The sequence below is a fragment of the Tursiops truncatus genome, chromosome 3, assembly GCF_011762595.2.
Source record: "Tursiops truncatus isolate mTurTru1 chromosome 3, mTurTru1.mat.Y, whole genome shotgun sequence".
Taxonomy (NCBI): domain Eukaryota; kingdom Metazoa; phylum Chordata; class Mammalia; order Artiodactyla; family Delphinidae; genus Tursiops; species Tursiops truncatus.
This window is the reverse complement of record NC_047036.1, coordinates 99,141,093-99,165,137: the sequence shown is the minus strand read 5'-3', so window position 1 is coordinate 99,165,137 and position 24,045 is coordinate 99,141,093. Positions and strand designations below refer to the sequence as shown.

At 38.0% G+C, this 24,045-nt stretch overlaps 2 pseudogenes; both read left to right on the top strand.

Annotated features, from left to right (window-relative positions):
• Positions 1 to 651: 651 nt before the first annotated feature.
• Positions 652 to 11,420, top strand: LOC101325596 (cytoskeleton-associated protein 2 pseudogene; annotated as a pseudogene).
• Positions 11,421 to 16,762: 5,342 nt separating this feature from the next.
• LOC101334952 (bolA-like protein 2 pseudogene) lies at positions 16,763 to 17,021 on the top strand (annotated as a pseudogene).
• Positions 17,022 to 24,045: the final 7,024 nt, after the last annotated feature.

The window sequence follows — 24,045 nt, the reverse complement described above, 5'->3', positions numbered from 1 at the left end:
AGACCACAGACTCTGTGGTTGCCTGTGAATTCCCAGCCTGTGCATGCCAGAAGACATCTTATGTGTACAGAAAATTAAAGAACTAGTCTCTCTCCTGCATTCAGTCCTTTGGAAGGCTTTGGGGAGACCTACTGGGTGTCAGGAGCTCTGATGGGCAAAATTTCCACCAGATCAAGTGGTTGAGAAAGAGTGGACTCTCCTCTTGCTTTCACCCAGAGACCTGGACAACAAAGATCTCCATGTCTCTCCACCACTTTCACAACCAACCCACCTCTAGCCTTTGCTTCTATGTAACTGAAAATTAACCAAATGGACATCAAAACTCTTCCAAGTAACTCAGAAAGAAGATGAAATCAAAACAAACTGCAGATTACTTAAAATTAACACAAATAAACCTATTTCATATCGAAACATAAGAACACTTTGCCCTATGTATTTATTAAGAACTTTGTTCTATGTATTTATTAAGAACTTTGGAACTCAGCAACTGGAGCCAATGGGTACCTCTAAAGACAAGCATCCAGAAGAGAGGTCAAAGGTGAAGATTTTCATAGTCCTGAATCTGGAACATTTTAACCCCTCTTGGACTCCAAAGGAATTCTAGAACAAAGTTTGCTCTCTCTAGAGATGCTCACCAAAAGAGCTTTGAACATGGGGATACCAGACAAAGCTGATGGAGATGGTGGAGTGCACTATGGAAGAAGATTAGGTCTCTGCATATCGAATGGTAGTCACCAAACAAGACAAGAAAAATAAATTACATACAATACGTTATATATTATAATACATATGTGAATACATTTTATATTTTTTACTAATATGGTTAGAGCATCAACATGCTAAATAATATTTCAATACAGTCATCTTTGGCATTGTGCTGACTCTTAGTCATATAAAATTAGACTTTACATATAGTGTTCATTTTGTCAGTATAAAGGTATTTTTGTTGAGAGAAAATATAACTTTTTAATTTAGCAATTTATTAGCTAGATCTGTAATTTTTAAATATTTAGATTTTGAAATGTGGGCCTCTGTTTGTGTTTTTGTAGCAGGCCTTGCAAATATGAGTGGCAGGCTTGTTTTTCTTATGTTATTTTTCAATCAAAATGTATTCAGAGAAAAGAAAAATACATGTGCTTTACACATGTATTTAAACTGAAGTAAGAACTTTTTTGATCCAGCACCATTACCAGAACACAACTCAGGATGTAAAGCCAGTAACAGATATAATAATGAAAAGAGTAGAAATCAGTACTTCATCTTTACTTTTATTTAAATATCTATTTTTGGAGTTTGTTCATATTGATGAGCTTTATCCTCTAGTTATGAATGCAGGAGGAATATTTTTAACTTAAACATGTATTTCTTCAAAAGAGAATTTATATGAATGAAACTTAATATTGGCAAATGGGCTTTATTCAATATAGATTTCTAAAATGAGATAGTAATGTTATGTATTACTCATAAAAACAATTTTACATCTACAAATAGTGTTTAAAGAAGCTGTTGTTATAATTGCACAGTAATTTTACTGTAATTGTGATATTGGTAACTTTTTAGGAAGCTGAAGGCACGCTATAAAACTGTGTAATGCCCTCTGTGAAAATGTGTGTGGTAGATCCCCTTGATATATAATTAAATGTGTCCATAAAAATAAAATCATAAAAACCTTCCTCTCCTTTAAAATCAGAACAGGCCCATTTGTCAGAAGTACAATGCTTTTCTAAGCCACGTGTGGAAATACCATCTGCCCCACAAATTGTTTAACATTTCTTAAGACATCAGAAATTGCTTATGGTAAGGAGTTCAGTACACCAGCACCCATATCCACACAGAACATTTCAAAAGGTGTAGTGACCAAGCAAATATTATATATGTTCAACAGTTCTACTCCTAGAAACTTCAACTAAACTCATAATTTAGGGATGAGACAAATTCAAATCAATTTGTGTATAATTCAACTATTAATGGATATATTAAAAAAAAGACTTTGGTTTCTTTTCATCATCACTCACTTGAGAAGAAAGAATGTGGCTCAGAATTAAATGACATGATGGATATCAAATGTTAGTTCAGGAATTTGCCTAATCACAGATTCCTTTGTGGAACACAAATATTACCTTAGGATTTTGCCCATAATTAGATGGCAATTTTTTAATAGCTACTTCATTAAAAATACTCTTTTCTTTAAAATGTTTTAGTCAAACTGGAAGCTGCATTGTTCCACTATCTAACTGTAGTATCTCTGTAATAGCATAAAGTCGAGAGAATACAGCACGCCTGGTGCACCTAAACAATAACTTTCTGTTTCTGTATTTATAGAGAGAAAGTCTCTTCAGTAGCTCCTTGCTGAAAAACAATTTGAAAGATAAATAATGGTTACCTGTTTTGGGAGAGATGGCTTTCCAGCAATACATTTATATGAAATTCTAGAAAATGAATGTGACCAATTTATAATTATATACATATAGCAATTGGAAAGAACTATGAGTAAAGACACATACAGGGACATATCTCATATTGAAATAGTGAAAAGCAACATGAAGTCCAATGTGAACACATTATACTTCTGGAGAAGCTGATTTAATTTGAATTAACTCTTAATATCTAAAAAGTGTTTGTTCTCTTCCCAACCAGTTTCCTAGAGGCTTCAAAATAATGAGTGCTATGCTCGTGTAAATGTGCACACAGTTCATTCTGTCTTTACTAAGTTCATTCTTATATTCCTGTAAATTGCTGGTAGTGTCTTTATTCTTGGTATATTTTAGTTAAGGGAATAACATAGAGTTTTATGTGTGCCATTGTTGCAGGTTATAGCACTGTATGTTTAAAAAAAAAGAAAAAGACAGTGAATATACTTGGATACTTGGATATGTGAACAAATATTTAAACACAGAATGAAAACATCCTTGATTTGAATCTATTTTTTAATGTAACAGAAATAAAATGGACAAATATCACATACAAATGATAGCTCAGGCCACACTCATGATTCTGCCTGAGAAGAGCCTGTGCCTCTGGCACGAAAGATGTAACTACATAGTGAAAGGGCTCGTGGCTGTTAGATTAATACTCTTGCCACAGATAACCTGCGAGACCCAGGAAGAGAGTGAAGCCAGGACAGGACACCACAGTCAATCCTGTGAGCCTTTCTGTGAGAGGAAAATATTGGCAAGAATTTTAGAAATTGTTCAAAATAACTGGGGTTGATAGAAAAAGAAAACCGAGTGAGCTGAGACAATGTAGTATGGTTGAAAGGAAGTATTTGTATGGGGTGTGGAGCATGTATGTATGTGTTTGGGTCTGTGTCTCTGTTTATGGGCATGGTATGTGAGTCCGTCAGATGTGTATTTTCTGTGAATTTTCTACCTTACTGTTAAACACACATTGGGAATTTGTGGCCATGATGCTTTTGGTAATACCAAATTAGTCTTAATGTTTAAGCACGTATTTTTGAAGTCATTCATTATGACTACATGCTACCTGGAAATGAATTTCTTTCAAAAGTATTTATAAAGAAAACAGTCAACAAAATCACACATGCTTTCTTCAAACATCTGGAACAAATTTTTTCCTTTCAATTTGTTCCATTTCAATTAAAAAAAAAATAAACTAAAAGTACTGTGTTCAGGATTTTCTTTTTTAGGGTTGGCATTTTCTTAGAATGGACATGAATATTCTTCAATTAAAGTTCATGCAATTAAAGTATGTGCAAAAAAAAAGACCTGAATCAATGCATTTCCAAAGTGAAACTAAAAGAAGAAAAAGAAATGGAATTTTGTGTGGTTATGCAATTTGGAATGCAGGAACTGGATCAGAGTATCCTAACAGAGAAAGAGGTCAGAAAGGCATTCTGGGAAGAAATGGAGACAGACCATGTGGCTGGGCACTGTGTAGAAACTGAGCTAACATAAGGAAGTGCCTGGGGACAGCAGAGGCAAAAAGGAATACAGGGAAAGTAAAATGTCTCATACAATTTTTAAGTCAATATATAAATTTCTCCCCCATTTCCTCTGTGAAACAAGTAACACTTACACACCACTCCGAAGCTTTTAGAGTGAACTCACTGGGGGAAACTTAAACTGGTCCTAAATTTGAAATATGAGTTTGTAGAGGATGAAAGGCAGAAAAAGGACAAGCAAATAGCAAATATCTAGAATACATATGTTCTACAATGTTCTTTCCAGGTTTATTGTGGTATAATTGACTTAAAATATTATGTAAGTTTAAGGTATACAATGAGATGATTTATACATGCATATATATATATATATATACATAGCAAAATGTTACCACAATAAGGTTAGTTAGCACACCCTTCAACTCACAAGACTTCCATTTTGTGATTTCAATTGTTATGGTGGGAACATTTAAGTTTGACTCTCATAGCAACTTTCAAAGATGTTACCAGAAAACTACTAGAGCTCATCAATAAATTTGGTAAAGTTGCAGGATACAAAATTAATAAAGAAATCTCTTGAATTCCCATACACTAACAACAAAAGATCAGAAAGAGTAATTAAGGAAACAATCCCAGTGACCACTGTATCAAAAAGAATAAAATACCTAGGAATAAACCTACCTAAGGAGACAAAAGACCTGTACTCAAAAAACTATAAGATACTGATGAAAGAAATCAAAGATGACACAAACAGATGGAGAGAAATACCATGTTATTGGATTAGAAGAATCAATATTGTCAAAATGACTATACTACCGAAAGCAATCTACAGATTCAATGTAATCCCTATCAAATTACCAATGATATTTTTCATAGGACTAGAACAAATAACTTAAAAATTTGTATGGAAACACAAAAGAACCTGAATAGCCAAAGCAATCTTGAGAAAGAAAAATGGAGCTGGAGGAGTCAGGCACCCTGGCTTCAGACTATACTATAAAGCTACAATCATCAAAACAGTATGGTACTGGCACAAAAAGAGATATATAAATCAATGGACCAGGATAGAAAGCCCAGAAATAAAACCATGCACTTATGGTCAATTAATCTATGAAAAAAGAGGCAAGAATGTACAATGGAGAAAAGATAGTCTCTTCAATAAGTGGTGCTGGGAAAACTGTAAAGCTATATGTAAAAGAATGAAATTAGAACACTCCCTGACACCATACACAAAAATAAACTCAAAATGCATTAAAGACCTAAATGAAACACCAGATACTATAAAACCCCTAGAGGAAAACACAGGCAGAACACTCTTTGACATAAATCACAGCAATACTTTTTTGGATCCCTCTCCTAGAGTAATGGAAACAAAACCAAAAATAAACAAATGGGACCAAATTAAACTTAAAAGCTTTTCCACAACAAAGAAAACTATAAACAAAATAAAAGACAACCCACAGAATGGGAGAAAATATTTGCAAATGATGCTACTGACAAGGGATTAAATTTCAAAATATACAAACAGTTCATACAGCTTAATAAAATTTTTTAAAAAATCAAAAAATTGGCAGAAGACCTAAGTAGACAAAGAAGACATACAGATGGCCAACAGGCACATGAAAAGATGCTTAATGTCACTAATTATTAGAGAAATGCAAACTTCTTTATTCATTTTATCTATAGATGTACACCTTAGGTTGTTTCCATCTCTTGGCTATTGTAAATAATGCTGCTATGAATATGGGAGTAAAGATATCTTTTGAGTTAGAGTTTTTATTTTCTTCATATATATTCTCAGAAGTGGAATTGCTGGATAATATGACAATTATATTTTTAATTTTTTGAGGATCATCCATATTGTTTTGCAGTGGCTATATCAATCTATAATCCCACCAAACCCTTTTCTCCTCATCCATACCAGCACTTGTTATCTCTTTTATTTTTTATGATGCCTGTTCTAACAAGTGTGAGGTGATGTCCTATTGTGCTTTTAATATGCATTTCCTTACTTACTAGTAATGGTGAGCATTTTTCTATGTGCCTGCTGGCCTTTCTTATATCTTCTTTGGAGAAATGTCTATTCAGGTTCTTTGCCCATTTTTTAATTGTTTGGTTTATTTGCTACTGATTTGTATGAGTTCTCTATATATTTGGGGTATTATTCTCTAATCAGATATATGGTTTACATATAATTTTTTCCCATTCCATAGGTTGTTTTTTCACTTTGTTGATGATTTGCTGTGCAGAAGCTTTCTAGTTTGAAAACTTCTAGGGAAGTTTTCAACTATAATCTCTTCAAATATTTTCTCAGTCCCTTTCTTTTTCTCTTCTTCTTCTGGGACCCCTATAATTCGAATGTTAGTGCATTTAATGTTGTCCCAGAGGTCTCTAAGACTGTCCTCAGTTCTTTTCATTCTTTTTTCTTTATTCTTCTCTGCAGTAGGTATTTCCACTATTTTATCTTCTAGGTCACTTATCCGTTCTTCTGCCTCAGTTATTCTGCTATTGATCCCTTCTAGAGTATTTTAAATTTCATTTATTGTGTTGTTCATCATTGCTTGTTTCATCTTTAGTTCTTCTAGGTCCTTGTTAAATGTTTCTTGCATTTTGTCTATTCTATTTCCAAGATTTTGGATCATCTTTACTATCATTATTCTGAATTCTTTTTCAGGTAGACTGCCTATTTCCTCTTCATTTGTTAGGTCTGGTGGGTTTTTATCTTGCTCCTTCACCTGCTGTGTGTTTTTCTTTATTCTTATTTTGCTTATCTTACTGTGTTTGGGGTCTCCTTTTTGCAGGTTGAAGGTTCGTAGTTCCCGTTTTTTTTTTGGTGTCTGTCCCCAGTGGCTAAAGTTGGTTCAGTGGGTTGTGTAGGCTTCCTGGTGGAGGGGACTAGTGCCTGTGTTCTGGTGGATGAGGCTGGATCTTGTCTTTCTGGTGGGCAGGTCCACGTCTGGTGGTGTGTTTTGGGGTGTCTGTGGCCTTATTATGATTTTAGGCAGCCTCTCTGCTAATGGGTGGGGTTGTGGTCCTGTCTTGCTAGTTGTCTGGCATAGGTAGTCCAGCACTGTAGCTTGCTGGTCATTGAGTGAAGTTGGGTGTTGGTGTTGAAATGGAGATCTCTGGGAGATTTTTGCCATTTGATATTACATGGAGCTGGGAGGTCTCTTGTGGACCAGGGTCCTGAAGTTGGCTCTCCCACGTCAGAGGCACAGCACTGACTCCTGGCTGCAGCACCAAGAGCCTTTCATCCACACGGCTCAGAATAAAAGGAGAAAAAGAAGAAAGAAAGAAAGAAAGAAAGAAAGAAAGAAAGAAAGAGAGAGAGAGAGGGAGGGAGGGAGGGAGGGAGGGAGGGAGGGAGGGAGGGAGGGAGGGAGGGAGGAAGGAAGGAAGGAAGGAAGAAAGAAAGAGAGAGAGAGAGGGAGGGAGGGAGGGAGGGAGGGAGGAAAAATAAAATAAAGTAAGGTAAAATAAAATAAAGTTATTAAAATAAAAAATAATTATTAAGAAAAAAATGTTTTTTAAGTTAAAAAATAAAATAAATAAAATGGACAGACAGGACCCTAGGACAAATGGTGAAAGCAAAGCTATATATACAAAATCTCACACATCAAGTTGATTGTGGAGATTTAATCCACTGCTCCTGAGGCTGCTGGGAGAGATTTCTCTTCTCTTCTTTGTTTGCACAGCTCCAGGGCCTCAGCTTTGGATTTGGCCCCGCTTCTGCGTGTAGGTCACCTGAGGGCGCCTGTTCTTTGCTCAGACAGGACGGGGTTAAAGGAGCAGCTGATTCGGGGACTCTGGCTCACTCAGGCCGGGGGCAGGGAGGGGTGCGGATGTGGGGCGAGTCTGCTGCGGCAGAGGCCAGTGGGACGTTGCACCAGCCTGAGGCGCACCGTGCATTCTTCTGGGGAAGTTGTCCCTGGATCACGGGACCCTGGCAGTGGCGGGCTGCACAGGCTCCCGGGAGGGGAGGTATGGATAGTGACCTGTGCTCGCACACAGGCTTCTTGGTGGCAGCAGCAGCAGCCTTAGCGTCTCATGCCCGTCTTTGGGGTCTGCGCTGTTAGCCACTGCTTGCGCCCGTCTCTCAAGCTCCTTTAAGCAGCGCTCTTAATCCCCTCTTCTCGCGCACCAGGAAACAAAGAGGGAAGAAAAGGTCTCTTGCCTCTTGGCAGATCCAGACTTTTCCCCGGACTCCCTGCTTGCTAGCCGTGGTGCGCTAACCCCCTAAAGGCTGTGTTCATGCTGCCAGTCCTCTCCCTGTGATCCAACCGAAGCCCGAGCCTCAGCTCCCAGCCCCCGCCCGCCCTGGCAGGTGAGCAGACAAGCTTCTCGGGCTGGTGAGTGCCGGTCGGCACCGATCCTCTGTGCGGGAATCTCTCCGCTTTGCCCTCAGCACCTCTGTTGCTGTGTTCTCCTCCGCGGCTTTGAAGCTTCCCCCTCCACCACCCGCAGTCTCCGCCCGCAAAGGGGCTTCCTAGTGTGTGGAAACCTTTCCTCCTTCACAGCTCCCTCCCACTGGTGCAGGTCCTGTCCCTATCCTTTTGTCTCTGTTTATTCTTTTTTCTTTTGCCCTACCCAGGTACGTGGGGAGTTTCTTGCCTTTTGGGAGGTCTGAGGTCTTCTGCCAGCGTTCAGTAGGTGTTCTGTAGGAGTTGTTCCACGTGTAGATGTATTTCTGATGTATTTGTGGGGAGGAAGGTGATCTCCGCGTCTTACTCTTCCGCCATCTTCCCCCTCTCGGCTACTGATTTTTGTATGTTATTTTGTATCCTGAAAATCTACTGAATTCATTGATTAGATCTAACAGTTTTTTGGTTGAGTCTTTAGGATATTTTTATCTATAAAATCATGCCATCTGCAAATAGAGACTATTCTATTTCTTCCTTTCCAATTCTGATACTTCTTTTATTTTTTTCTTGCCTGATTGCTTTAGCTAGGACTTCCAATATTATGTTGAATAAGAGTGGTGAGAGTGGTTTCCCTACCTTAGTGGAAACATTTTCAACCTTTCACCACTGAGTATGCCGTTAACTGTGGGCCTGTTATAGACAGCTTTTATTATGTTAAGATATGTCCTTTCTATGCCTAACTTGTTAAGAGTTTTTATTGCGACGGGATGTTGAATTTTGTCAAATGCTTTCCCTGTATCTATTAAGATGATCATATAATTTTTGTATCACGTTCAATATCAGGTCAGAGGAGATTGGACATAGACATAGAATGAGAACATTTGTAGTATCTACTCCACATAAAAATATCAGCTGGAGAATGGATAAATAACTTGTGGTATAGTCATATGCCACAATAATATACAGTACTGATATAAATAAATCATGCCTTAACATCAAAGTGGATGAATCTCAGGAACAGAATGGTGAGAGAAAAAAAGCAAGTTAGAAGATACAATATGGGCAGTGTGCAGCTGCGCTAGCTTGAGGGAGTCTGTGGTGGTTGAGGTGGAGACGCATCCCCCTGCCTGGAGCTGCGATAAGCACCCCAGCCGTGCCCCAGGACCTGCAGCTGCCCCCGAGTCAGAGGGCCCAGTCTGCTGTTCAGAGAGCAAAGAAGACAAAAACTCAAGGAGCATCTGTTAAAAAGAAAAACTTTTTGCATACAAACAGGAAAATCAGATATTGTCCAGTGGTAGAGACCAGAGAGTGAAGACATCTGAAGGCCAGATCGAAGAAGAGACAAAAGTTCTGAAACTTAAGGCAAAAGTGGTTGATAAAGAGAATGTCGGTAGACTTACAGGGATCAAGAATAATATAACAATGGAAAAAAACTGTATTCCTTTAAAAGCTTCTAATGAATTAACCAATTCAACTATAGCAATTGATACACCTAATTTTGAGGATAATAATCAAACTCTGCCATTGTTACCAATTAAAGATGACCCCCAAAGTCAACATATGATGTTAAGTCAAGCATTTCACCTTAAAAACAACAGTAAAAAGAAACAAATGACTACAGAAAAACCAAAGCAAGGTGCTAACATGCCCAAATGCCCAAGAAACCTGTGCTTGGATCTTATCATAGCCAAATTGTTCAGTCTAAGATCAATTCCTTTAGAAAACCTCTACAAGTCAAAGATGAGAGTTCTGTAACAATGAAGAAACTTTCAGCTACTGTCTCTAAAGCCACAAAGTCTCAGCTTGTACATGCCAGCAGTGTACCAGTGAAAAGTGATAGAGCCTCACATATGACGACTGCCACTAAATTTGTGAGCACTACATCTCAGAGCAGTCAACTTGTACAACCTTCTATTAGCAGTCACCAAAGTAATAACCAGGATGCCATGAAACAAGGCATCAGTCTGCCAGTGTTACAGTTTGGAAAGGGCCTCGAGAGAAAGAATTATTACAGTTAAATACACTTTCGTCTATTATCAAAACCAGTTCTTCTCAGGACATAAAAAGAAATAAGACACTATCAAGAAGCATGACATCTGAAATGGTAGCCAGACCTGCTTTGTCTTCTAATACTAAACTGACAGAAAAGTCAAAAAGCATTGACCACCACAGACATACCATGGTGAAAGCAGCTATTGATAGTAGATGGACTCAGCCCAGAGAAACTGCAGAGGAGAGAAAGGCTCGTCTGAGTGAGTGGAAAGCTGGCAAAGGAAGAGTGATGAAAAGGCCTCCGAGCTCAGTGGTTACCCAGCCTGAGCCCGAAGCACACAATGAAAAACTAGTTGGGTCCTTCTGGACTACCATGGCAGAAGAAGATGAACAACGATTGTTTACTGGAAAAGTAAACAAGACATTTTCTGAATGCCTACACCTGATTAATGAGGGATGTCCAAAAGAAGAAGTATTGGTTACACTGAATGACCTGATTAAAAATATTCCAGATGCCAAAAAACATGTTAAATATTGGATATGCCTTGCGCATATTGAACCACTTACAAGTCTACTGAAAATATTTTTGCAATCTATAAGAAGGCCATTCTGGCAGGAGCTCAGCCTACTGAAGATATGCGACATGCCATTGTTGACATTCTGACAATGAAGAGTCAAGAAAAAGTTAAATTTGGAGAAAATATTTAGGAGGCTTGTGCAACCAAGGAACAAATCCAAGAAAACACCATTGATGATATAAGTGTTAATCTGGGGTCAGAAAAACCAGAAATAGAAAATAAGCATCTTAGGAATGTGGTATTTCAAGGTTGTGAAAAAGAGCAAGATGACAAAACAAAAGATCCAACCAGTGATATTAAAACCCCCAATACAGAAACTAGGGCAGGTTGCTTAATTAAATATAATGTGTCTACTTCTCCATACTTGCAAAGTGTGAAAAAAAGATGCAGTTTAACAAAACCAATTCTGCATTTAAAGAGCTAAAGATTCTCACACCAGTTAGACATTCACAATGTCTTCAAGAGAAGACTTCTAAATTGCCAGATATGTTAAAAGACCATTATCCTTGTGTGTCTTCACTGGAACAGTTAACAGAGTTGGGAAGTGAAACTGACGCTTTTGTGTGCCGCATGTACTCAGAGAAGTGAAGCTCTGATAGGAGTGGGGTTGTATTATTCCGAGGGCGTTTGGTTGGTTGGTTTGTTGTGTCTTTGCATGTCCCTTAGGTCAGGAGTTGCCAAGTACCTAAGTATTCACAGCAGTCAGCACTCTTACTAATGTCCACTCTAAAGCAGGTGTTGCCTTCTGTGAGTCGGAAAGCTAATCCTACCTTGTCAATCTCAATAGACTGACTTTTTCTCTAACACAGGTAAATTTTGTGAAGACAGAGTTAGCTTGTTATGTCACCCAATTCTAGTAGCCCAGACTGCTGTGGGCTCCTGTGTCCCTGGGACTCCGCCCCTGGTTCTTCATTGTCACTCTCCAGCAAAGCCAGTGAGTCTGCATCTGTGGTCTCTTGGCTTCTTTTTTATTGTAGCCGAGGTCCCCAAGAGGGATAGTTAACTAAATACTCCATTTCTAAGAGAAGATACTTTGTTGGAAGAAAGAAAAGGTGCCAAACCTAGTGGGCATTCAGAACTTTAAATCTGAGTTCCTTTCTTTAGGTCCTTTTCTAACTTGACTATCTAAAATGTTAAAAATTTTAACTTCCATTGCTTTGCTTGATATAGTTTATAGACTAATAGAAGGGAGTTAGAGAAGGAATATATAATATTTCATAAATGTCATCCTAGCTTAGGTAGTATTTCTAAAATAACTAATACTTAAACTTGATCTCTTCCTTGTAATATAAAAACTTCATCATGTTTCCTAAAACATGATAGTCATACACAGTAAGTAGGTCTCTGCTCCCCACAATAAATACCACCAGTAAAATTGTTTTGTTAAGTCTCTGAACTAATACTTAAATGGCATACATCCTTTACCAACTCTACAGTTTCAAGTAAGGATTTAGTCATTGTAAAAGATTAGATAGTTTTAAAACTGAATAATATGAATGTGGTTGAAAATCACATACTTATTTATGTTCACTAATTCCATTTGTATAATAGTGCCAATCTTTGTTCTATTTATTGTCTTATGTTCTAGAGAGTAGGGTTTTTATTCCTTTTAAACTGTGTACCTAATACGTATACAATAAATGAAAAGATCTATACAACAATTAAAAAAAGAAGATACAACATGATTCCATTTTTGTGAACTTCAAAACCGTGTAAAACCAAAGAATATTCTGTTTAGATGTACAACCCTATGTGCTAAATGTTTCAAAAAATATTAGTTAATACACTTAGTGATTTTTTTTCACTGTGAGTAGAGAAAGATGGGATCTGGAATGAACCCTCAGAAACCTCAACGTTTTGGATTATTTTCTGTGTTTTTTTTTTCCTTAAGGTAGATAGTGAATAAAAGGGTGTTTGTATTTTTATTCTTTATACTGAATCATATGTTATAAATACTATTTTGTATTTCAACTTTCATACTAGCAATTTTGAAAAAAGAAAAAATTAAGGTAATCATAACTAGAAAATAATTAATATGTAGATTTTTAAAAAATCATTGGAGAAGGGAGGAAGGTCAAAGGAAGAACTCAATCCAAATTCAAGAAAAGGAAAGCTAAAGGATGAATAGATAAATAAGATCTCAGCAAGTAGAAAAGGAAAATATACAAAGTTCCCTTTGGAGAAGGGAACAGCTGCCAGGGAATGGCAAGGAAACTGGTGGCTTTACTGTGAAACTGAGAAAGTCAAAGATGTGAGACAAGCCTGAAAATAGAGATAGTAACCCGAAAGGACCTCAGTGCTCAGTGGATAAGTTTGTGAGGTTTGTTTTTGTTTTCTTTTGTTTTATGTATAAGAAACATTGGAAGTCTGTTAAGATTTTTTAAATAGTATATCCTCAATATATTATGTTTGAAAGCCAATTGGTTGTCCTGTGGAAGAAGAATTGGAAAGAGAAGTTCAGAAACAGGAAGAACTGTGAGGGACTCAAAAGCATTGTGACTTGACTTACTTTTCACATTTAATGCAAGCACTGTTTTCTAGCATTTACGCTTAGACCTTCTGCAGAAAATGCACTTCTGCAATGTGACTTGCTCAATACCCTGGGCTCTATGGCTCGAGGCATTTCCTCTGCATTTGAAATTCTTGCAGTCTAAATGTTAACTGTAGTAAACATTGTTGGTTTCTTTCCTCAGAAAATACAGAGGAAAAAGCTAAGATGGAGAAACAAACAAACAAAAAACTCAGGTAAGAAAAAGAAGAAGAGTGAGTGATAGATAACCCAGTAGGGAGGGCAAGAACAGGAGGGGACTGGGAACTACAATGGCTGGCCTTAAGTAAAGCACTTAACCTCTGCTCCCTTCAGTTTCTTCACCTGTAAAAAGAGAAGTTCAGCTAGATAACCCAAAGTCCCTCCAGAAAAATAAATGGATGATTTATTCTGTAATAGCATGATTCTATTACACCATATGATTCTACTGAAAAGGTCCAAATTCATTCTTGAAGAGCTTTCCTTGTGTTTAAGATGTTAAAGCAAGTATTAAAATAATGCTAAAAATATATTATATGATTATATGTTTGAATTTCAACTTTAGCTTCATAGTTTTATATTTTTCAGGGGTTTAATTTGGATCTAGGAACAAAATGAAACATTAATAACTGCCACAGCCTCCTGGCAAGTTATTATTTTGTGATAGAGAGCAAGAGAAGGAATGCAATGATCTGCTCAGCACTGCTCATCATCACATGTTGTTTTCGAGACCAGATTTCAATGATATTTTTTTTCCCTTTGCTGCATTAAAATGATGGCATTTTTCTTAAAACATACAGGGCTTTTAATTCTGTAAAGATTGGCCTATTTAAGGTGCCAACTATTTCAAAAAGAACAGTCATTTTAAAAAGCAGCAGAGCAACTGGAAGATTTTATGAATAAAAAAATACAAATGAATCAAAATGAATACCATTAATAAAATGGTAATGGAAAGAATTACTATTATAGTCATCACAATTATAAAGGCTTGTGGAGTAAGAAAGCTATACTTGGGAAGTATCTATTAAATTAATTTATTTTTATATTTTCTTTTCAACTCAAAAGCAGAAAAATATTTGTCAATTGGCCTAGTGTGTTTTTGTTTTTATATTTTATGTGTCCTTACTGTAGTAAAGTCTTCTTTTGTACTGTGTCTTGTTAATAAAATTAAAACTTAAAATTGCTTTTAATTGAAATTTTAATTGCTTATAATTGCAAAAAAACCTTAAAATTACAAAACAAAATTTAATTGCTAATAAAGTAAAAATGGCAAGTGTGATTTAAAATAACTAATATTTGAGGTAGCTTATCTGTGTCAGACATTTAGGTACATTATTCTCTCCTTGAACAAACTCTAGCTAGGCTCCTCTGACCCCTTTCTCAACTAGACCTCAACCTTGATCTATAAAGACTTGAATACCAGCATAGTTTCTAACAGCTGAAGGCCACATCCTTAGGATGATCCTGGTTCCACTAATAGTTCATGCCTGCCAAAACTCAAAGCTGCCAACAGAATTTAGTTTGTTCCAGCCAATACCTGAAGATAGGGCCCCTGTCTCCCAGTCTCCATGGGAGGATAGGAGCCTAACTTCTATAAACTCTAGTTAGCAAAACCATATCGGTTTCATATAGACCAGCCCCCGCTTCCTGCTTCTTGTAATTTTACACTTCCCTGGCTCTACTGAACCCTGCCCACCTCCCTCCTTATTCCCTCATTCTCCCTTTAGAATGCTGGGTCACCTCTGTACAAATCAAAATTGAGTTCAATTCATACTAGTCTCTTTTCCGTATTTCCCTATTGCTAATTAAAATCTGTCCTTACCACTTTAGTATCTAACATTTTTTATTTTTGACCCTAATAAATTCTTAGGGCCAAAAATAAACAAATTAGAAGAAATTAGGCCAGAAAAGTAACTTACCTGGCAAGACAACATAATTAGTAAGCGATAACACCGTAATTTCAATCCAGCCCTGTTTGATAATCACTGTTAATTACCTTGCTTCTCATTTGGACAAATATAGTCAACTTTTCTTAAAAATTGAGAATAAATCTTATATTGAAGATTAATCAACTATATAATACTTAAAGTATGAGATATAGGCTTTTGAAAGTCCATTGCCATTAGAATTCACAATTGAGAAAGCTACCTTCTGTTAAAAATTGCATTAAAATAATTAATTCATAAAGGAAACTATAAAAGCCTAAAAATAGATCTATGTAAGATAAAAAAGACAATATGTTAAATAAAAAGAATATTGACATGTTTTATTTCTGGATTTATTAATGGAATTGATAATTATAGGAAATGTTTCCTTATAAAAGTTCAGCTAGATGTTTACAAATTCCTTCAGCAGAAGCTACAAACAGAAAGAATATAGGCTTGAGAATCAGAGAGACTGAAGTTCTAATCATAGTCCTGCATTTACTGATTATGTAACTTGAGCAAATTACTTAATTCTCTGAGCCTCAGTTTCTTCAGCTACATAATAAAGACAACATTGTGGTAGACAGAATTCTAAGATGGTCTCCAAGATTTCTGGTTCATTCTGTACATGCCCTATATGGTTTTGTGGTTGAATGTGCATGAGACCTATAAACACGATGCACTCCCATAGTTAGGTTCCATTATATGGTAAAATGATCATATTTTGGGCTTCCCTGGCGGCGCAGTGGTTGAGAGTCTGCCTGCCGATGCAGGGCACACGGGTTTGTGCCCTGGTCCAGGAAGATCCCACATGCCGCAGAGCGGCTGGGCCCGTGAGCCATGGCCGCTGAAACTGCGTGTCCAAAGCCTGTGCTCTGCAACGGGAAAGGCCACAACAGTGAGAGGCCCGCACACCGCAAAAAAAAAAAAAAAAAAAAAGATCATATTTTACAGATGTAATTAAGTGCCCTAATCAGCTGATTTTTATTTAAGCAAAGGGGATATTATCCTGAGTAAGCAGGCAAGCTCTTAAAAGAGGGTATAGATGTCAGAGAGATGTACTTCTGTTGGCTTTGAAAAAGTAAATTGCTATGTTGTGCAAGGATAATAAGTAGGTGACCTCTTGGAGTTGACTGCAACTTCCAGCTGTCAGCCAGGAAGAAAATGAGAACCTCACCCATACAACCACAAGGAAATGAATTCTGCCAATATCTGACTCATCTTGTAAGAGGAATTCTAGCTTCTAAAGAGATCACATCAGTGGCTGACAACTTGATTTTAGCCCCGTGATACTATAAACACAAGACCCATCTAACTCATACCCATTGCCCTTTGCATTGCTGAATCACTCCTCTGGCATAAATGCAATTCCAGGTTATAAAGCATGAATTTTTTAAAAATGTCTCAGCTAGTAAGGGTGGAAGCAGTGTGGCAGAGGTCCGAGCTGGGCTGCACTCCCCCCACCCCAGGCTACCACGATGGAACTCAGCGTTGAGTACCTCCCAGAGAAGCTGCAGTGGGACCTGGAGGTGGAGCACATGGAAGTGGAGGACACAACTCACACGTTGCATGTCCAGCTTCCGAGTCCTCGTGGTGTCAGCCAAGTTCGAGAGGAAGCCACTGCTTCAGAGATACTGGCTTGTGAACACTTCCCTAGCAGACGAGCTCCTGCACATCCATGCCTTTGAGCAGAAAACCCTGACCCCAGAGCAGTGGGCCTGTGAGCAGCAGAAATAAGAGACCCAGACCAGCACACCTATTAAATTATGAATCAGGCCCCCCAAAATATAAATAAAGTAAAATAAAATAAAATGCTTCAACTATTTCTCTTATAACAGAGGCAAGAAGGAAATAATAAGGTACCACTTGACTCACTATCACTTCCTTTATTATTTTCAAGACTATTTGGGGAAAAATAAACCTTCACAATTGCTCTAAATTCCTCATTTTCTCTTTTTTCTCTACTCCAAATTTTCAAATCCAGTTCCTAAATATGGGATAAAGGCTCCTATACAGTAATCTTTTTTCTAAAACTGTAGTCACTGGGTGGGTCATCTTTGTTGTAAGGCAGCTATTTCAGTTCGAGTCTCTCAGTTACAAGTTAAAGGATATTTGACTAAGGTGGTTTAAGCAAGAATCATATTTCTTTATTCCGTATAAAAAAAAGAAGTCCACAATAAACTTTGGTTTAGTGGTTGAACAACTGGAACCTAGATACTTTCCAGTTTCTATTTTACCATTATCAGGTGTTAGTGATGGGTTTTCTGAGCAAAGCACAGCTGGTGTAGTACCAACTATCATATTCTTAACAGCACACCAAGCAGGAAAGAAGTAGATGATGCCATATAGGGCCTTTACCTTATACCATCCTTTCTTTTATTCATAAGATAAACCTTAATAAAAAGCACTCCAGTGAGACTCCTTTTTAGCTACCATGGGCTTCCATGACTGTTAGCAAAGGATCGTGGAATTGCTATGGTTGGCACAGACCAATACAGCTCATTCCCTGGTGATGGACACATCACCATCCAAACACACTAAGAAGTCTCTTAACACAAAAAGCCAGAGAAATGGCTAACAGATAGCCTAGCAATGATGACTACCTTACTAGGGATCTTTTCTCAATATTGTGCAAGATGCTGCTGCTTTTGGTGACCATTTGTCTTACACTAGGGCTTGGGGCAAATTCCATAAATCCTACAGTATGGATTAAGAAATGACTTAACTGGGAAAAGGGGAAATGTACAAAGCTATAGAGCTTATAAGAGAAGGTAATCATCCTCCATCTTCCAATTATTCCACAAAGAACAGTGCTGGGGCCTGGGAGATTTGCTGGAACAAAGTGTGTGTTTCTATTTCAGTGAAGGGACCCCAATCCTCCAATACTTTTCATTCTTGCTTATCAGTTAAAGGATACACAAACTGCACGGACACCAAGATTTTAGTGCTTGGTTTTTATAGGAGCTTTATGGGAATGATAGCTGACTAACACCTGAAAACAATGGGTTCTATAAGAAGTTGCAATCTTCTTGCAAAGAAATGAAGGTTACTATTACCATGGAAACTTTTGGATACAGCCCTTCCACTAGAAAGCGTTGAGTGGACTTGTTCCAGCTGGCTTATTTCCCCAGCAATCCAGAATGAAAACATAATCATTTTCAGAGAAGTCTTCCCCATGGTCTCATCAAGTAAAAATGTTCCATCTTGCGAATTAGCCTGTCCACATGCTGAATAGGAAAAGAGTGATATTATTTGTCATTCCTTCATTCTAATCTATTCCCTGTTTGACTTTGGCATCCAAATTGAAGTTTATCATTCTCCTTGGAGGCATGTCAAATTGCTCTATTTTAAAATTTTGTTCTGGCATTGCATAATAAGCTCTGTGAAGATAGAAAAGTTGAATTTTTTTTATCACCATTGACCTCTCTAAGAACAGGGGAAGTGAGAACCACCCAATGCAATCCTAATTTCTACTTGGGTCCATTCAGATACAACCTACCATTTTCCCACTAAGGTTAAAGCAATAAAAAGAGATTTATCGTGTCTTCTTATCCCTTATTCACAGATTTCCACGTATCTGGGAGCCCTACAAAGACAGTTTTAGCTCCTCCCTCAATGGGCCCTCCCTTCAATTTATCAACTGGCAGAAATCATTAATTTGATCCACCTCAAAGTTTCACTTGTTGGTGACTACTGATACAGGGGGTGATTTTCTCAAGTCACAATTAGTGCTGGTAGTTTCAAACATTGGCGACAGTGCTGTGTCTGGATCACCCCTAAGCTCCTCAGGCATTGTAAGTACTGTGAGTATGGATGGTGATCCCAGCTCCTGAGATGCCAATGGCCACATTGTAGCTATACATGCAAGGTTCAGGTACTGATTTCTACACAAAAGCCGGTGACTCCACTTGCTACTGAACTTCCCCACACAAATTCTACAAATTCACTGATGCCTTAAACTCTAAGTCTCTTTAGTTCTTGCTCTTCTTTTTTCCTACAATTCTACTGCCTTATGATTTTGTCATGTTGGGCAGGAAGCTAATGTGAGAGAAATTACTTTACTATAATTGTAATACTTTCTCTATATCACTGACCTGTCTGCTTCAGTTAGCTGGCCTTATCATTAATTCTTTATTAGAAGTCTCCTCATTCTCCCACATAAATTGATAAATACCTGCCCTAAACCATTAGTTTTCCAGACATGCCTGAATGCTGGGATGAATACAGCATAGGCTCAAGCTAGTGACCTCCCCCCCACTTCCTCCAACTCCCAACATTGGAATCTTAAATATTTATGCCTTTCCAATATTTGCTATTTTTTACAACATCAATCAAAGAATAAATTTACTACTCTCCCATATGTATTTCTGCATTGCTCAAAGGTTTTTGAAGAGTACACTGTATTTCTATACTTTTAAAAAATATAAAAAATAAACAAAAGCTCAAAGATAGAATAGTTAGAAATAGGGAGGAAATGTATCTTCAGAAGATAGGCAGATTGATGACAGATGCTGAGTGGAAAGAAAGGAGGCTGAACTTTGGAACTGAATATGGCAATCCCTATGGATCTGAGCAGAAGTCTGCAGTGATTGACGGAAATGAGCCTGCACCTTCCCCCACATCTCCTTCCCCCAACCCATAACCTCTTCACACTCTTTTCAGATCAAAATCCCTATATTCTGCATCTAGAAAGGATTAATTATTTCGTTCTTTTCTGTTTAAACAAAAGGCCTGCATCTGTGTGAACCCTGAAACCATATTTACAATGAAGAGAATGTAGTGCTCCAACCTCCTACGAGATTGTCCTTTAATATCTCCTTCTGGAACAATATGTTCAGGGAGCAGCAAGATTAACATATAAAAAAACACAGAATGGCAAGATGACCTGAGTTTTCTGCCCTTCCGTGAAATTCTATTTGCCTTAGGCAGCTTTTAAAACATTAAGAAAGTAAATGAGGAAAGAGTAAACGTAAATTGGAGGAAAAATCACAACATGTTAGAGCTAAAAGCAATCTTAGCAGTTGAAGTAGATGGCATTAATGTCCTCAGTTCTTTACCCTGCCCTTATCCACATCCTTCACATATGACCTGGCAGTACCTTCTCCCAGGAAAGAGACAGAAGATACTTCCCTACCCCTTGCTTTCGGGTTTGCCACATGATCTGCTTGGGTTAATGGAATGTTAATAGAAAATAGTTTGTGCTATTGTGCCTGCTCTCCTTCACGTCTGTCAGAGCAGGAGAGTAAGCCTGGGCTAGCTGAGGAGAAGGATTAGAGACCTACAGGGCTGAGCCAGCCAGGGATGTACCCAGCCTAGAACAGGAGACCCTCAGGTGACCTACAGATCTGTGAACCAGGTAAATGCCTATTGCTGTGGGATACTGAGACTATGTGGTTGATTGTGCCATATATTAGTTGATACCATACCCAACAACTTCAACTCCTTCAATTTATAGAGGAGAAAACCAGACCCCAAAAGTGGAAGCAGATGGATAGTAGTGGAAACAGGGCTGGAAATTAGGCCCTGAAACAACCTTGAAGATCTGAATATTTACTCAAGGTTCAGATATGAACTTGCCACATGGACACTGGAAAGCCAATTAGTTTCTCTGAATCTCAGTGCTTTGTTTGAAAATGAAGGTAACATGTATCCTAAATAAAAACTGGAAATTGTCTGGTCTAAATAAGGTATTTGATGTGAAGACACTTTGTGAAAAAGAGAGAAAGAAGCTCAAGTGGTTAGTGCTTAATGAATGCCAAGTGCATGATGTAACCTTTGCTTATATGATGTCATTTTATCTCACTTTATCTTTTAAATACCTACCTATTGGGACTTCCCTGGTGGTGCAGTGGTTAAGAATCTGCCTGCCAATGCAGGGGACACAGGTTTGATCCCTGGTCCAGGAAGATCCCACATGCCATGGAGCAACTAAGCCTGTGTGCCTAGACTACTGAGCCTGCGCTCTAGAGCTGGCGAGCCACAACTACTGAACCTGCATGCCACAACTACTGAAGCCTGCGCACCTAGAGCCCATGCTCCGCAACGAGAAGCCACCGTAATGAGAAGCCCACGCACCACAACGAAGAGTAGCCCCTGCTCGCTGCAACTAGCGAAAGCCCGTGCACAGCAACGAAGACCCAACACAGCCAAAAATAAATAAATAAATTAATTAATTAAAAAAAATAAAAACCCTACCTATTAATAAGGTAGGTGTGCACTTACTTGTTGAAAAACAGGTGATTACTGTGTGCTTATAGAGCCAGGTCTTATATACATTTAATGAATAAACAAATTCAGGCTGAGGGAACTTAAGTAACTTACCAAAATAACCTCAAAGAACTTGGCATGTTTTTATTAGTCAGTAGGGACTCTGCTGATTGTAGCTCAGGAAAACTGTTAACTACTGAAAAATAACTTTCTGCTACTGGTCACCCAGAAACATGTTACAAAGTTATTCAAATTAGAGTATCTGCTTTTAGAGCTTTGATATGAACATTTTATTAGAAACACCTTTGTTTTTACTAAGCAAATGTCATGATATATTTGACATGCCACCTGCCATTAACAGTCACCCTGGTCTCTAATTACAACAACATTCCATCTGCTCTGGAAGATGACTACCAAGGCCTTGTCACTGGCCACTGGTCCCTGGTAGTCTAGTGGCTAGGATTCAGTGCTCTCACTGTTGTGGCCTGACTTCAATCTCTGGCCAGGAACCGAAATCCTGCTTCAAGCGGCTGCAGGCCAAGACGACCTGAGACCATACCCATTTGCATTTTGTAAACTCTATGAAGTACGTGCTTATCCCCTGCCTGTATTTCAAACAACACGTAACAGTCACTGTGCCAGATTTAAACCATAATTGACATTCACCAATACAAAAGTGCTCCTGAAAAACAAATCATATTTTTCAGCATAACTGAGGTATAATTGAGAGATGAAACTGTAAGATATTTCAAGTGTATAATGGGATGATTTGATAAAAAATATTTCCTTTAAATGGAACCCATTTATGGGTAGGAAAGTATTTATTATGTTTAATCTCCACCCAAATCAACTTCCATTTTATTTGAGGTTAAGGAACATAAAAAGTAAAGCATGGGCTTTTATATCTTCTAAGTGGGTTTCTACTTAAAGATAATAAAAGATAGCATCTACACCAAAACACCTTGTTCAGTCAGTATTTATGTCAATATGTATATGGTGGCACAATATTTTGAAATATCAGCAGAAGTTTCCATCTTTTAAGCTTTTTCTTTCTTTTTCTTTTGTAAGACTGTGGCCTTTTCACCATTCATGCACACATTGTGAGACATTTATTGCTCAATGAAAATAATTTTACAGCAAAATAAGCCACTTGGGATTCTAAAGGCAAAAACCTGAGTCTGAATGGATTTGAAAACAGAGAGTTAGAGATAGATTTCCTACCATGACACCATGACAGCCAAAGATTCTCCTGATTTGATGGTGGCAGGCAGGGGACAGGAAGCGCAGTAAAGAGCCCAAATGGAGAGGAAATAGGGAATAAGTAGAACTTACAGTTCCCTAAGAAAGGTGAGTCCTGGTCTCTGGCCACAGTAAGCTGAATAATTGAAATCCAGATTGTCTGCGGATGGTTATAGATGCACCTAGAGATCATTAAATCTATTTCTAGTTACCATTAAAGGCAGGTGGGAAGGCAGCAAAGTATTCTAAGGAGCCTCTATTCCCGAGGCCAGCATGATATTGAGATCTACTTAGGTGAAACCTGAAGAAAGAAGCACACTAAGGCTTGGCTGTTAGCCTGCACTGCTCCAGAAATAGTTCTCAGCCACAGAGACCACAGCAAATAAAAAAGGAGAGGACACGGGGTAGAAAGTGAAAGGTTTTCAGTTCTAAGGTTCTTGGAAACTGGTCTGCAATCCACAGAGACCCACCTTGGTGTTGGGGTGGGTGGAGGGATAATTTAATGAGAAAGGAAGAAGCAGGCATTAATCATCAAATATTAAAAGAGATATTTGCATTTTAAAGTGATACGTAGGGCAGCAAGCACAGAACTGAAATAGGTGGAAGCACTATAGGCTGGTCTGTGTTATGCCTCCTTTGAGGGTGACTTGGAGACTCAAAAGTGCCTGACAATCGGGAATTTGATGGTTACTTATGCTAATTCTTGGCAAGAGCTCAGAGTTCACTGCCCCAGAGAAGCTGCTGAATAAATACAGTTACTTGCCTCTCATAAAGCACAGCTGTGTGAGATAACCTGCAGAACCTGATAAAAGTTTAGGGAACTAAAAGGGAACAACTTTCTATTTTTCAATCTGCCCTTTGATAATACTGTTTTTATATTTAAAAAAGAATCCACTGACTAAGCACATTTTAAATGATGCCAATAAGCAGAGAGCAGACAGCAGAAGCAAGAACTACAATCCCGCAGGATGTGGAATGAAAACCACATTCACAGAAAGACAGACAAAATGAAAAGGCAGAGGATTATGTACCAGATGAAGGAACAAGATAAAACCCCAGAAAAACAACTAAATTAAGTGGAGATAGGCAACCTTCCAGAAAAAGAATTCAGAATAATGAGAGTGAGTATGATCCAGGACCTTGGAAAAAGAATGGAGGTAAAGATCGAGAAGATGCAAGAAATGATTAATAAAGACCTAGAAGAATTAAAGAACAAACAAACAGACATGAACAATACAAAAAATGAGATGAAAAATACACTTGAAGGAATCAAAAGCAGAAAAAAATGAGGCAGAAGAACGGATGAGTGACCTGG